Source organism: Camellia sinensis, chromosome 14 (genome assembly GCF_055761805.1).
Source record: "Camellia sinensis isolate YWXY chromosome 14, ASM5576180v1, whole genome shotgun sequence".
Lineage (NCBI taxonomy): Eukaryota > Viridiplantae > Streptophyta > Magnoliopsida > Ericales > Theaceae > Camellia > Camellia sinensis.
This window is the reverse complement of record NC_138974.1, coordinates 42242233-42256039: the sequence shown is the minus strand read 5'-3', so window position 1 is coordinate 42256039 and position 13807 is coordinate 42242233.

Sequence of the window (13807 nt, the reverse complement as noted above, 5' to 3'; positions counted from 1 at the left end):
CAAGATGACTTTACATTTATTTCAAGCCCTTTTAAATCTAGCAATAAACTGAGTAGCCTTCTCTTCAAGCCTTTGACTCAATCTTGCCAAGTCTGCCATGGAAACCTCTGGCTCCGATTGGAAGAATTGGACATGAAATGCCTCTTCCATTTGTTGCCAAGTTTGGATAGAGCCAGGTGTAAGGTTAATATACCATACAAATGCTCCCTCAATTAGGGAATTTGGGAATAACCTTAACTTCATATAGTCATTATTAGTAAATTCACCGCATTGAGCAGCAAACCTAGCAACATGCTCCACTGTTGATTGGTTTCCATTCCCATAAAAAAGGGCAAAATCTGGTATCCTGAAACCTCTTTGGTATTCATGTACCCTATCTACCTATTCTGGGTATGGCTTTCTGTACACAGGAGTCTGGACCCCCGAGCCATTGGTCCACACATCTCCCTAACAATGTCAGCAATTTGGTCCCTAGGGACCATGTTTTGTGCTTGCTGAACCACTACTGGAGGGGCAAAGACAAGATTTGGTGGGCAAACTTGTGCCTGTGGTCCTCTTGGTCCATAAGGTGGTATATTTGGGACTGGTTATCCCTGTGGTGCAGGTTGCTGTTGGGGGTGTGGGTAACCCCTTTGAGCCTGTCCTGCGAAAGGACCTGCGAAAGGTGCTGGAATTGGTGTTGTGTCTCTTCCATTTGTAGGAAAACCTTCCAACCCCCCGGGTATAAATTCGAATAAGGGATTAGTGAACCCCTTTGTGCCAGGTATGGCTTCGAATATGGGATTTGGAACCATTCTTATGCCATCTTCTTGTACTGGGCCAGATCCACCAAATTGCATGGCTTCACTATTAAGTACTGAGGCATTTTGACCTACTACAGGTCTCAGAATAGGTTCGTACCAAGACTGAAGTGATAGTCTTTCATAGTTCTGATTACTAGTTTGACCATTAGAATATCCATTAACTTGCATAGGCTGTTTATCTCTAGCCAATCTTTGCTGAGGGACATTCGAAACTTCCTCTAGGTGTCTTACATTTGTTAGTTGATGGTTATTCATTTGATCCAAAAAGGATGTTGCCCACCTTTCCATTGTGTTCATTAATTGTTGTCCCATAACATCTACTAGGCCACCCCATGGGTTCGTTGGCAGAGTAGATGGAACAGTGGATGGTCCAATTCCTTGGCTTCGTCCAATATTATGAACATGTGGTAATTGTTCTGAAGTGCTGGTCTGTTCGACCATGGGTTCTGATAAAATAGGAGTTTCCACAGGATGTGTTATCACATTATCCTCCGGATTAGGTATCTCTACCTCTCCTTCCACGCCTTCTTCCAAGCGTTCATTTTCTCATTGTCTTCTACGTCTAGCCATTTAAATATAGTCTCACCGGGCGTGCCAAAAATATATGTTGGCTTTTTGGCTTTCGAAGGTTATTATTGTAATTGCGAGTGTGCCAGAAAGGTTCAATCAGTCCTTACAGAAATTTAATTGCTAACCAATTATCAGACAATTATGTTTTAGTTCTCTCAGCCTCAATGAAGAGGACTTTTACTGGTGGCTTAATTTAGGAAATTAAGCAAAATATCAATCAAATAAAGAACAACTGAAACGTTTCATTAGAATGAAAAACTTACAATGATTCAAACTCAGCCTCGTAGAGGTTTATAGTGACAATCTACTTGAAACTACTCCTATGAATGAAGTGCAGTGCAGAATTTAAAGTATTGGAATGTAAAGAATAGGAATGTAAAGAACAGAAAATGTAAAACTAAGTAAAGTAGAATAAGACTGATTTTTTGGATCTGAGTCTGGGGGGTTTTTCTGGGGCCTTCTCTGCTATTTATACTGCTCAAAGATGACCATCGAATTGTATTTCCAACCGTCGAACTGCTCCTCCATAATCGCTGATCATGTTGCCTCAAGATTAGCTCCATTACGCCATTATTTGCAGTTATGCTTCCCTCCCAAATTTGAATTTTGAATGTGAGTAACCGCTGATGCCACATCACCTTGTATCTTTTTGTTTGATCCACTGCTACTCAGATCTCGTAACAACCAATACTAACTGCCATGTGTACGATCAGGATCGAAGACTTGAATAGTCTTCCCATGATACCCTTACTTTGTCACGCGTTGAATTGTAACTGATTTGTACAAAATATGTAGCCAACACTATTGTATTATTAAAAATGAATACCTCACTTGGTATTCATGAACTTCATTCTCTTTTTTTACCAAGTGGCCTTGTCTACATGGGTCAATGTCAATTTCTCCATCCAATCCATTCAAAAGAAAAAAATAAAAAATAAAAAATATTTACCAAGTGGCCTTCTCTACTTGCGCCATTTGTTAATTTCCCCATCTAATCCATCAAAAAGAAAAAAAATTAAAAAATATTAGTTAAAAGAGGGGTACAAGACTTGAACATTAGACCATTCACTTAACTTAGTAAATAATACTTTCATCACTTAAATAACATAAAAAATATATTATAAATTCAAGGTTAAAATTTATATTCACATTTCTAGTACATATCTATATATATATACAAATTTTGTTATTTTTTAATCGGTTTATGTTCCTTAGCAGTTGGTTTGCCTTTTTCTTCAGTTGCACCTTTTGAATATTTGGATTTTTTTAAAATAAATTATACTTACTTTTCTTGAAATTTCAGACAATTAAAGAAATCTCTATTATAAATTTAATAATTACATTAACCTCCATTACTTTTGAAACTATTATCAATATTCTCCCAATCTATTAATTTAACACAAATGTCGTTACCTTTCTATAAAAAAAAAGACTATATTGCCCATTTAAATTGAGCAGGAAAAGATAAAAAGTTATTTAAATGAAAATTTTCACTCACCTCTCTTGAAATTTTACATATATATTATTAAAGATTTATGCATATTTTAACTTAAAACTCTAATAGTTTAATATAAGACCCTAATAATTAGTACAATATTTATAAGAATGATTTCACAGTATATAAACAACTAAATATTTGTTAATTTTAATTAATGCATTTATTATTATTTTTTTAAGTTGAGAAAAGTGGATTTTTTTTTTCCTGCAATTTGTCCTACCTATTTATTTATATGTAAGGAAATTATTTATCCCTAAATCGTTAAGATATTGTTAAAAAAATTCATTTTTTATCGGTGAGTCATTAAATTTCTAATCGATGCATATTTAAAAATAAAAAAAAGCTCAAGTTATTCTTACATGATTAAAAAAATTAAAAAATAAATATATAAGTAAAAAAATCTAATCGCCTTACAATAAATTAAAATTAGTTAATAGAAAATGAAAAAACAAGAAATCATTTGAGAATAATAAACAATTCAAACAATTTCTCATTTCTTACACCTAAAATTAAGGGCAAATTACATATACCCCCTCAAGGTTTAGCAAAATTACAGATACCCCCCTGAGGTTTGAGAAATTACAGATATCCCCCTAAAGGTACTATTTGCATAACAAATTAGGAGACAAATAGTTATGAAAATATAAACCTTAAGGGGCAATTTGTTATGAAAATATAAACCTTAGGGGGGTATCTGTAAATTTTGAAACCTCAGGGAGGTATCTGTAATTTAGCTAAACTTCGAGAGAGGTATATGTAATTTGCCCTAAAATTTAAAATTAATTTTCACTTGAATGGAGAAATTATTTTAGGATACTAAAATACTCAATTAATTTGTTGTATGATACTTAAAATATATTTCTCCATTTTTTATTTTTCTCATTTAAACTATTTTTATTAAATTAAATCTTAAAATTAATTTCTCACCTTCATTAATGGTTAAATTTTTATTTTATTTTTTAATTTCTCACCTTTATTTTATTATATTATTATTTATAGTGAATTATTATTATTTAAATTTTTTAATTTACTTTTTTATTATTATTATTTGGATTGGGCTTGATTTGAAGTTTTAATGAGAGAAATAGAAACGGAAAATGAAATGTAATCCCAAACACAGCCTTAGTGAAATTATCTGCCCTAAGTTTGTAGTTCCGATGGAGGGGGCCTAGTGATATTGGGCCTTGACCTTAGGTTTGAAGGCAAACCACTATTCAACTTATTTGGTTTTGGTTTATAGAAAACACTTTTTAGAAAATTTTATTTTTTATTTTTTATATTTTTTTGTTTTCAATGATTTTTTTAATATTTTAAGCAATTTTTTTAAAAAAAATTTAGATACATCTAATATAACTACACATAAAAAGTATAATATTTGTGAAAAAAATATTTAAAAAATTTACTAAATACCAAAAATATAAAAAAAAATGAAAATTCAGTATATTTTTCATATTTTTGTGTTTTTGTTAATTTTTTAAAATATTTTTTCATAAATTTTTACTATTTAGATACATTTAAGTAAGGTGCATTTAAAAAAGTAAAAAAAATTGCTTAAAATTTTTAAAATATTCATTAAAAACAAAAAAAAACCACGAAAAACAAAAAGTTCAATTTTCAGAAAATTGAATTCAGAAATTTGAAATCAAACACACTGATTTTTGATATATTGGAATTAGCATTACACTCTACGGTATCACACAGATAATTAAAAAATAATAATATTAATATTAAAAAATATTTAAAAAATATTTTAAAATGTGGAGATAAAATATATTTTAAATCAAATGAATTTTAATTATTTTCATAGTATTTACAATTATTATTATTTTAGTCTTGTCATCAATGGTGTGTTCAACATATTAAAAACAAAAATGTGTTATAATATAAGTAGTAAACATAAAGGCAAAAAATAGAATAAATTATAAAAATTGCACTTATGATAAAACATAAATAAATTATGTCATAAAATTTTGAAAATCAATAAAAATAGTTAATATTAAAATTAATTTATAGAATAAAATAGCAAAGAGAACAAAGGGAATAGCCACTTTCTCAGTTACTCCTCAAATTAATCTTCACTTTGTTAGTCAACCATTAAAAATAAAAATTCAAGTTCAAACTTGAGCTATGCCAGTCTAGCACTTAACCCACCCCAAATCCGTTCTTTTGCTCTAACTCTACCATTAAGACCAATATTTTCTTAATTTTAAAATTAATATATATATATATATATATATATATGTTTACGAATATCAGCACCTCTTCAACTATTTAGGAATATCTCTTAATTATACCAATATCTCTTCAATTATTTATGAATATCTACTTATCACATAAAATAAGTTTTCTTGGTGTTGTCCCACTAAAATAATTCACGTTGTTTGAATTATATGTCACTTTTAAAATTAATTTATTAAAAATGAGTTAGCTCACAAACTTATTTTTTTGGCTTTTTTAATTGAACCATTTTAGTATTTAAGGCCTAGCCTATTAATAAAAGGGAAAATTAGTCTAGGGTCCCTCTCCCACTTTTCGTAAGGGAAGAGATCCACAAAATTATTTTTTGATATTTAAGGTCCCTAAGCATATATCAGAGAAATTTGACTCTTTGTCACTACTCTACTCTACTCTCTCTCTCTCTTCTCCTCTCACCCACTGTCTTCCAGATCCAAGGCAACAAGCTTTGCTCCTCTACCCTCCTCTATGACCTCTTCCTCAACACCTTCTCCTCCGGCTCCTCCCTCCACTCCGCCACCGTCGCAGACCTCCGTCATTTGTTCCCAGAAATTCTCTTTGTTCTGGGTTGTGTTTCTATGCTGGTTTGTGGCATGTCCTGTGGGGTTGTTTGTTTCTAAGTGGGCTCGCTGTTTACTGTGGTGCTTGTGGGTTTACCGGTCACCATGGATTCATGGTCCGAGATCCAGCTCAAGAAAATGAAGTCTGGAGGTAACGAGATCCATCAACGGTTTCACCTTCAATCTCTCCCTCAAATTCACCATTCTCATCTTTTCCATTTCCTCCATCAGGATCTATATCATTACCACCAGATTCTCCACATGTTTCCCCACCAGATTCTTTGGTCCCTTCACCATCACCTAGGCCACCAACAAGTCCACCTTCACTTTCTCCATCAAATCCACCACTTGATTCTAAGCCACCAGTGCACCATCCTGCTCCTTGGCCTTCTCCTACTTCAACTTCTAGCCAAAATGTACCACAGAGTTTCAATTCGAAGCCTCATACAATTTTGCTATGGTCTGGAGTGACAGTGGGATCTTTATTCATATTTATTTCGGTCCTTGGCATTTTTTACTTTCGAAGCAACAAGGTCATTACTGTCAAACCTTGGGCAACAGGGTTAAGTGGGCAGCTGCAGAAAGCATTTGTAACAGGTTATTCCTTTTTCTTACAAGAATGAAGGTTTATTGCTTGTTTATACTCTAGGGAAGTGTAATGCTTAGGACCTAATGTCCCCTTGTTCATACCCAGAGCATTGAACTTGTCAATGTATGTATTTATATATATTATTCATGTTTGAGCGTTTGAATTCTAGGTGTACCAAAGCTCCAGCGATCAGAACTTCTCTGGACCGAATTTCTCTGGACTGAAATTTCTCTGGATCAAGGTTGAGGGACCTTAGACATTATGAAAATATTGTTGAGGGACCTTAGATATTATAAAAGTATTGAGTGTCCTTTATGCTCTAAAATCATAATACCATGGACCTTAAAAAAAACCCCCTTAATAAAAAGTCTATGCTTTATTTTTTATTTTTTCTGGGACCAAATTATTTAGACTGTATAGGTTATTCAACTATGGATAACATTAGATGATGAAATCTATTGTGATTTACCTTAAGAATAGTTTTCACACTTCATATGTAGATTTTTAAAAGGAATAATATTATATGACCATATTTTGATAGGATAATGTTTGAGAGCTTGAAACATTGCCCCCCCGAATCCCCCTAATGCCCAAAACGACGTCGTTTTGGGCATTAGGCTTTTTCTTTTTTTCTTTTTTTTTTCTTTCATTTTCGACCATTTTCGATCTGAAACGCAGGGGGAAGAGGGAAAGAGAGAGAGGGAGAGCGGAGAGGAGAGAGGGAAAGAGAGAGAGAGAAGAGAGAAGAGGGAATGGAGACACACACACACACAGAGGCCCCTGCATTCCGACCGATCCGCCGATCGTTGCAGCTCCGCCGATCGTCGGTCCGCCGTCTGCCTCCGCCGCCGCCGTCTACCTCTGCTTCTTCTTCTTCCCTTCGTCTGCTTCTTCTTCTCTGATTGAACCAAAAACGGCGTCGTTTTTGGTTTCGGGGGATTAGGGGGACAATGTTTCGAGTTACGTAGCACGGTCCATTTTGATATCAGATTTTGGCACCATATATTTGGTGGACATCACATGACACGTAATTATTGTCTTTATGGCGTCACATCATGTACTACTAAATATGATTACCATAATATTACTACATTTTATATTTTAATTTGAAATATTCTAAATTTTTAAATTTCAAATAACATGTAATTTAATTATGAATAAAATTTTGTTTTGGGCTTTCCATTTAAAATATTTAAAATTAGATATATAGCATGATGTGTCAATAATTGCATGCCAAATACATTTCTTAGCTTTTTTAAAAATAAAAAAAAAAATTGTTTGTAAGATTTTTTTTTAAATTTAAATGTAAAACTTGAACCAAAATTAAAAATTAATATTGATAGGTATGCATTGCATGAATTCTTGTTTACTGCTATACTATAAACAAACTAAATTTGGTGAAGTAGTGTTCCATTGTTATTATAGGTTAAATTTTTGATTTATTTTTCATATCAATATTATAAAAGAACCATACATTTAACAATTTGAAAGATGATAAGTACGAAATTTGAAATATATTACCATAATAATTAAAAATATCAATAATTATAATTAAAGTGAAATAAACTAATGAATTTATGACACATATATTTTTGTATTTTATTATTTAAAAAAAATGGTTACAAATTTTAAATTTATTGACCCAATAATATTTTTATATAATAGTATAAATATAGATATAGATTTCATACCATAACCATAACCATTGAAACTAAAAATAGTAATTATATCATTACATGCTTTGAAATCACAAAATTAAAAGAAATAATACTAATATATTATTGGCAATGATTAAGAGGAATTAAAATTTAATTTAATTGATATAAATTAGATTTTACACCAATCACAAAATGACATGTGTACTTTAATTGTTACAAAATTCAAAAAATATGAGAAAAGATTTCCAATCTCAATGAGGGCACATTGAAATATATTACCATAATAATTAAAAAATATCAATAATTATAATTAAAGTGAAATAAACTAATGAATTTATGACACATATTTCTGCATTTTATTATTTAAAAAATTTTAAAAAAAATGCATTAGAAGTTTTAAATTTATTGGCCTAATAATATTTTTATATAATAGCATAGATAGAAGTATATATAGATATAGATTTAATACCATAACTATTGAAACTAAAAATAGTAATTACATCATTACAGGTTTTAAAATCACAAAATTTAAGGAAATAATATTAATATATTATTGGCAATGATGAAGAGGATTTAAAATTTGACTTAATTCATATAAATTAGATTTTATACTAATCAAAAAATGAGATGCGTATTTTAATTGTTACAATAATCAAAAAAATTAAGAAAATTAGATTGAGATTTCCAATCTCAAAAAGGGCACAACAGAACTCGGCATAATAAAATTTAAAAATTAACGTTGATAGGTCATGATTAATATTTATTGCATGAACTCATGTTTACTATTATACTATAAACAAACTAAATTTGGTGAAGTAGTGTTCCACTGTTATTATAGTTTAAAATTCTAATTTATTTTTCATATCAATATTATAAAATAGCCATACATTTAACAATTTGAAAGACGATAAGTATGAAATTTGAAACATATTACCATAATAATTAAAGATATCAATAATTATAATTAAAGTGAAATAAACTAATGAATTTATGACACACATATTTTTGTATTTTATTATTTAAAAAATATAAAAAAAATTGAATAAGTAGTTTTAAATTTATTGACCAACAATGATTGAGACCTCTATTTTTTGAAGACTCTCACAACCCTTTTTGGATCTCCACCATTAATGGTGTGGACCCCACACATACATAAGTGGGTCTCATACATACAGCAATGGTGTGTACCCCACACATACATGAGTGGGTCTCATACATACATCAATGGTGGAGATCCAAAGGGGGTTGTGAGGGTCTTCAAAAAATTGGGAGTCTCAAGCATTTTTCTTTATTGACCCAATAATATTTTTCGAAAGTGATAGAGAGCTCTAGAAGTAGAGCTCTAATTTGAGCTCTACTTACGTGGCAAGGGAAAAAAAATATTAAAAAAACAAAAAAGCAATGTTATATCCCCTAATTTTGGAGTTTTAGCCTCCATTTGGGAAGTGGGTTGGCTTTTTGACTTTTTGACTTTTTGGGCTATTTTAGCCTGGGCTTAAAAGCTTGGTTTGGGAAGGGCTTTTTGGCTTTTTAACTTTTTTGAGTTTTTTTGTGAGAGAAGAATGTAATGATTATGGGTTGGATGTGATATTTTGTTTGTTATAGCTAAAATAGCCTATTTTGTTTTTTGTGGCTAAAATAGCCAAAAAAACCTACAAACCCACTTGCCAAACACAGACTTAAAAAATAAAAAAAATACAAAACCAAAACATGACATTACAGTGGGACCCACTCTCATTAGAACTCCTTTATTAAAACTCCCAATCATTTATGAAAACAAAAACACACATCACATCAATAGATGAGCCCCACCTATTAGAGCTCCTTCAAGCTCTTGTTTTAGAGCTACCAAACCATAACCATTGAAATAAAAATAGTAATTACATCATTGCATGTTTTGAAATCACAAAATTAAAGAAAATAATACTAATATATTATTGGCAATGAGTATTTAAAATTTAACTTAATTCATATAAATTAGATTTTAGACTAATCACAAAATGACATGTGTATTTTAATTGTTACAAAATTCAAAAAAATTAAGAAAATTAGATTGAGATTTCCAATATCAAAGAGGGCACATTTGAAATATATTATCATAATAATTAAAAATATCAATAATTACAATTAAAGTGAAATAAATTAATGAATTTATGATACATATATTTTTATATTTTATTATTTAAAAAATATAAAAAAAGATTGGATTATAAGTTTTAAATTTATTGACCCAATAATATTTTTATATAATAGTATAGATAGAAATATAGATATAGATATAGATTTCATACCATAACCATTGAAACTAAAAATAGTAATTATATCATTGCATGTTTTGAAATCACAAAATTCAAGGAAATAATAGTAACATATTATTGGTAATGATTAAGAGGTTTTAAAATTTAACTTAATTCATATAAATTAAATTTTAGACTAATCAAAAAATGACGTGTATTTTAATTGTTATAAAATTCAAAAATATGAGAAAATTAGATGGAAATTTCCAACCTCAATATAATAAGTACGTAGGCCGGCCCATGATAGTCGACCCGTTAGCCAGCCGAAAAGGTTGTTGGGCTTAGCACTTGAGTCCTTGGGCTCCACTTTCGTGGCCCACTCCACCTCTTTTGAAAAGTTAAATAATTTACTTTTTTTTAACGAAAAAGTTTAAGAGGTTTTCTGTGAATTTAATTTTTTTAAGGTGTGAAACTAAATGCGAAATTAAACAAAATCTCACATTTTTTTTTTATCTAAACCAATTCCATGATTATGATAATTTCAATTTTATCAATTTAAATTGTACATTTTCAATTTTGTTCTTATGTAATCCCTTTATTAGTTACAGTTAACATTTTGGATGAAAAAACAACACGTGCGAAATTAAGACTAAAGTGAAATTTGAAAGAAATTATAGGGACTACCGGTATAATTTATTCATTTTTTTATTCAACAAGATTGGTTGAAATTCTCACGTGAGTTGCACATGACTTTTTTTAGTCCAAAATTTTAACAGAAATAGACATAGAGACCACGTGGAAATGTAATTGAAAGTATGGAGTTTAAATTAATGAATTTGGAACTACGGGGATCAAAATAAAATTTCGCTAAAATTAGAGTGACCAACAATATAATTTTTTCTTCAAAATATTAAGAGCTAGAATTTGAGTTATCATATTTTAGAAAAATAACGTCTGGACATATTTAACTTGGAAAGTAGCATGGTACATCATATCCTAGTTGTCTTCATTTATTATTTCTCAATTACTCATTATATCGTAGCCTAAAACAATTATAGCATTTTCATAAAATTCATGTATTAATTAATTTTGGATATTAGTCAAGAATACCATTCTTTGGGGAGGATTAATTTCAAGTGTTTTTTCATCTACTTCTATACGTGTATAAAAAGTGCAAAATATGATATTAGGGCATGCCAAAAAAAAAGACTTATGTTGTGCTTGGTTGGGAGATTTGAGGAGAGATTTGAAAAGAAAAATAGAAAAGGTAGGTGAAATATGAATAAAACATACCTATATTTACCTAGTTTCACACACCTTTTTCATTTTTTTTTTTAAATCCCTCCACAAATCCCCCAACCAAACACAGTATTATGGAATTACATGTGCCTCCGTTGTGCAAATAATGTGCAAAGAGTTCTCACTCAATTCCAATTTATTTCTCCAACTTTCTTCGTGTCGGCAACAAAAACTAGAACTAATATATAGAATTTACAAAAAATAAAAAATAAATTTGTTTTTGCAATTGATTTTATTTAATTCTTGCAAAGCTTACTCTTCTTAATGTGAAGCTATCCCAACTAATTTGTACATACTACACATCAACATATTTAAAAAACAAAATTATCAAATTTAATGTCTAGATTTACTTTGCCAGAGTGAAGGAAAAAAAATACGTGACCAATTTCATTTGAATCATTTTATTAAACTTAATCCACCTTTGCATTACCACCAGTTTTTTCTGCATATCATCTTGGCTTTCACATATTTTAATTCCACAAACAAACCATTTCAACATAGATTTTTTTTTAAAAAGAAACAAGAAGAAGAAGAAGATAATTAAAAGCAAAACAACTTCCCATTAAGAGATTACTATTTATCTTACATTACATGCATAGTTCAAACTAGATACACACAAATAACAAATCAAAAATCAAAAATCAAAATAAAAAATAAAAAATCACAATCATAAACAAACACATAATGATAAGACTAGAAAATAAAAGGTAATATGACAAAAACTCTAAGAAAGGTTTTTACAAGCAGATGATTTTTCTTCTGATGGCCATCACTCGTCACTTCTTGAACTTCTTCTTCATATCAGTCTTTCCATCACCCCCTCCTTCATTCTCTCCATCTCCATTCCCACGTCCAACCTATTTTATTTTATTTTTATATTTATTTATCAACAAAAAAAAAAATTTGATGTAAATCAAAATGCAAAAACAAATCACTAAAACGTACATCAATAAAAAAAAAAATGAAAAAAAAAAAAAGTGCAACTAGGTTTAGGCTTACCTGCATGAAGTAATGGAAGTCATTCTCGGTGGCTAGAGTGAGGTTGAGAGAGGGTAGCTGTGGTGGTGGTGGACCAGGGGGAGCGAGCGTGAGCGCGAGTGGATCGGGGAGAAGATTCAGTGGCTTGGGCTGCACCGAAGGTCCTGCACCTCCACTCGTTCCAGCATTCTTGTTTCCCATGTCAATCTGTGGCTTGTGACTTCTCTCTCTCCAGCAAAATGGTTCAATCCTGAGGTGCTTCACAAATTCTTCTTGATTTCGAAACAAGCTGTTGCAACCGGAGCAGCGAATGATCTCTCTCGTTGGCCTTTTTCTGTGTCTTCTATCCTCATTTTCACCATCAGAGGTAGAGCCATATCCTTCTCTAGTGTCATAGGATGTGTACCCTCCTTTTCTCATTTTTAAGATAGATAGAGAGATTGAGGGAGAGATGGAGGTGGAGATGGAGATGGAGATGGAGATGGAGATGGAGATTTTCTTTCTCTCTAACTTTGTCGAGAGAGAGAGAGAGAGTGATGGAGATTTTCTTTCTCTCTTGACTTTGGGTCAAGCATGCAAGTTACATCTCTTTATATAGGAGAAATGGAGACAAATAGGTGGGCATGGAAGGGCAGTAATGGTACTTTGAGGGGGTTTGGCATTGGCTGCTTTAAGGAATTTTTATTTTCACACCCCACGTTATCTTAGTTAATACTTATTTTTTGGTTCAAAAATTGATTTTTGAACCAAAAAATATGTGCACACTTAGTAACAATAATATGAAAAAATTGAAACTCCACTTGTTTTCGTGGTTTATGTGTTTTTTCAGAAAATTAAAAAAGACATACTTAAAAATTATTTAAAATTTTGCTTTTTCTTTTTTTGTTAGATGAAAATTTAAATTTTTTTGAATTAATTTTTTGGCTCTTCCCAATCAGTGTTATGTTTTTAGACTTATTCAATTCAAAAAATATATATTTTTTGAATTGATCCCAAACAGTGTCCAAGGGTATGACGAGGTGGCTAACAGCAATGCAAATCATGGTGGGTTCTACACACATAAATGATACTTAGGAGTACTTAATGTGGGTAGTAATTGCTAACCCAATAGTTAAACCAGAAAAGAGGATCCTTACTTGTCACGGGCCTGAAAAGAAAAATGTTAGACATCATAAAAATGCTTCATGAAAATGGTCATGAACAAATTTTTATCCTTATATTTTATGATGCTTCATGAAAATGGTCATGAACAAATTTTTATCCTTATATTACACTTTGTAATTTATTGTATATCTGATTTAAGAGTCAAAAATATTTTATGATCATTTTCATAAAATATTTTTCATGATACCTAACATTGTTCGCCTAAAAATGACTAAG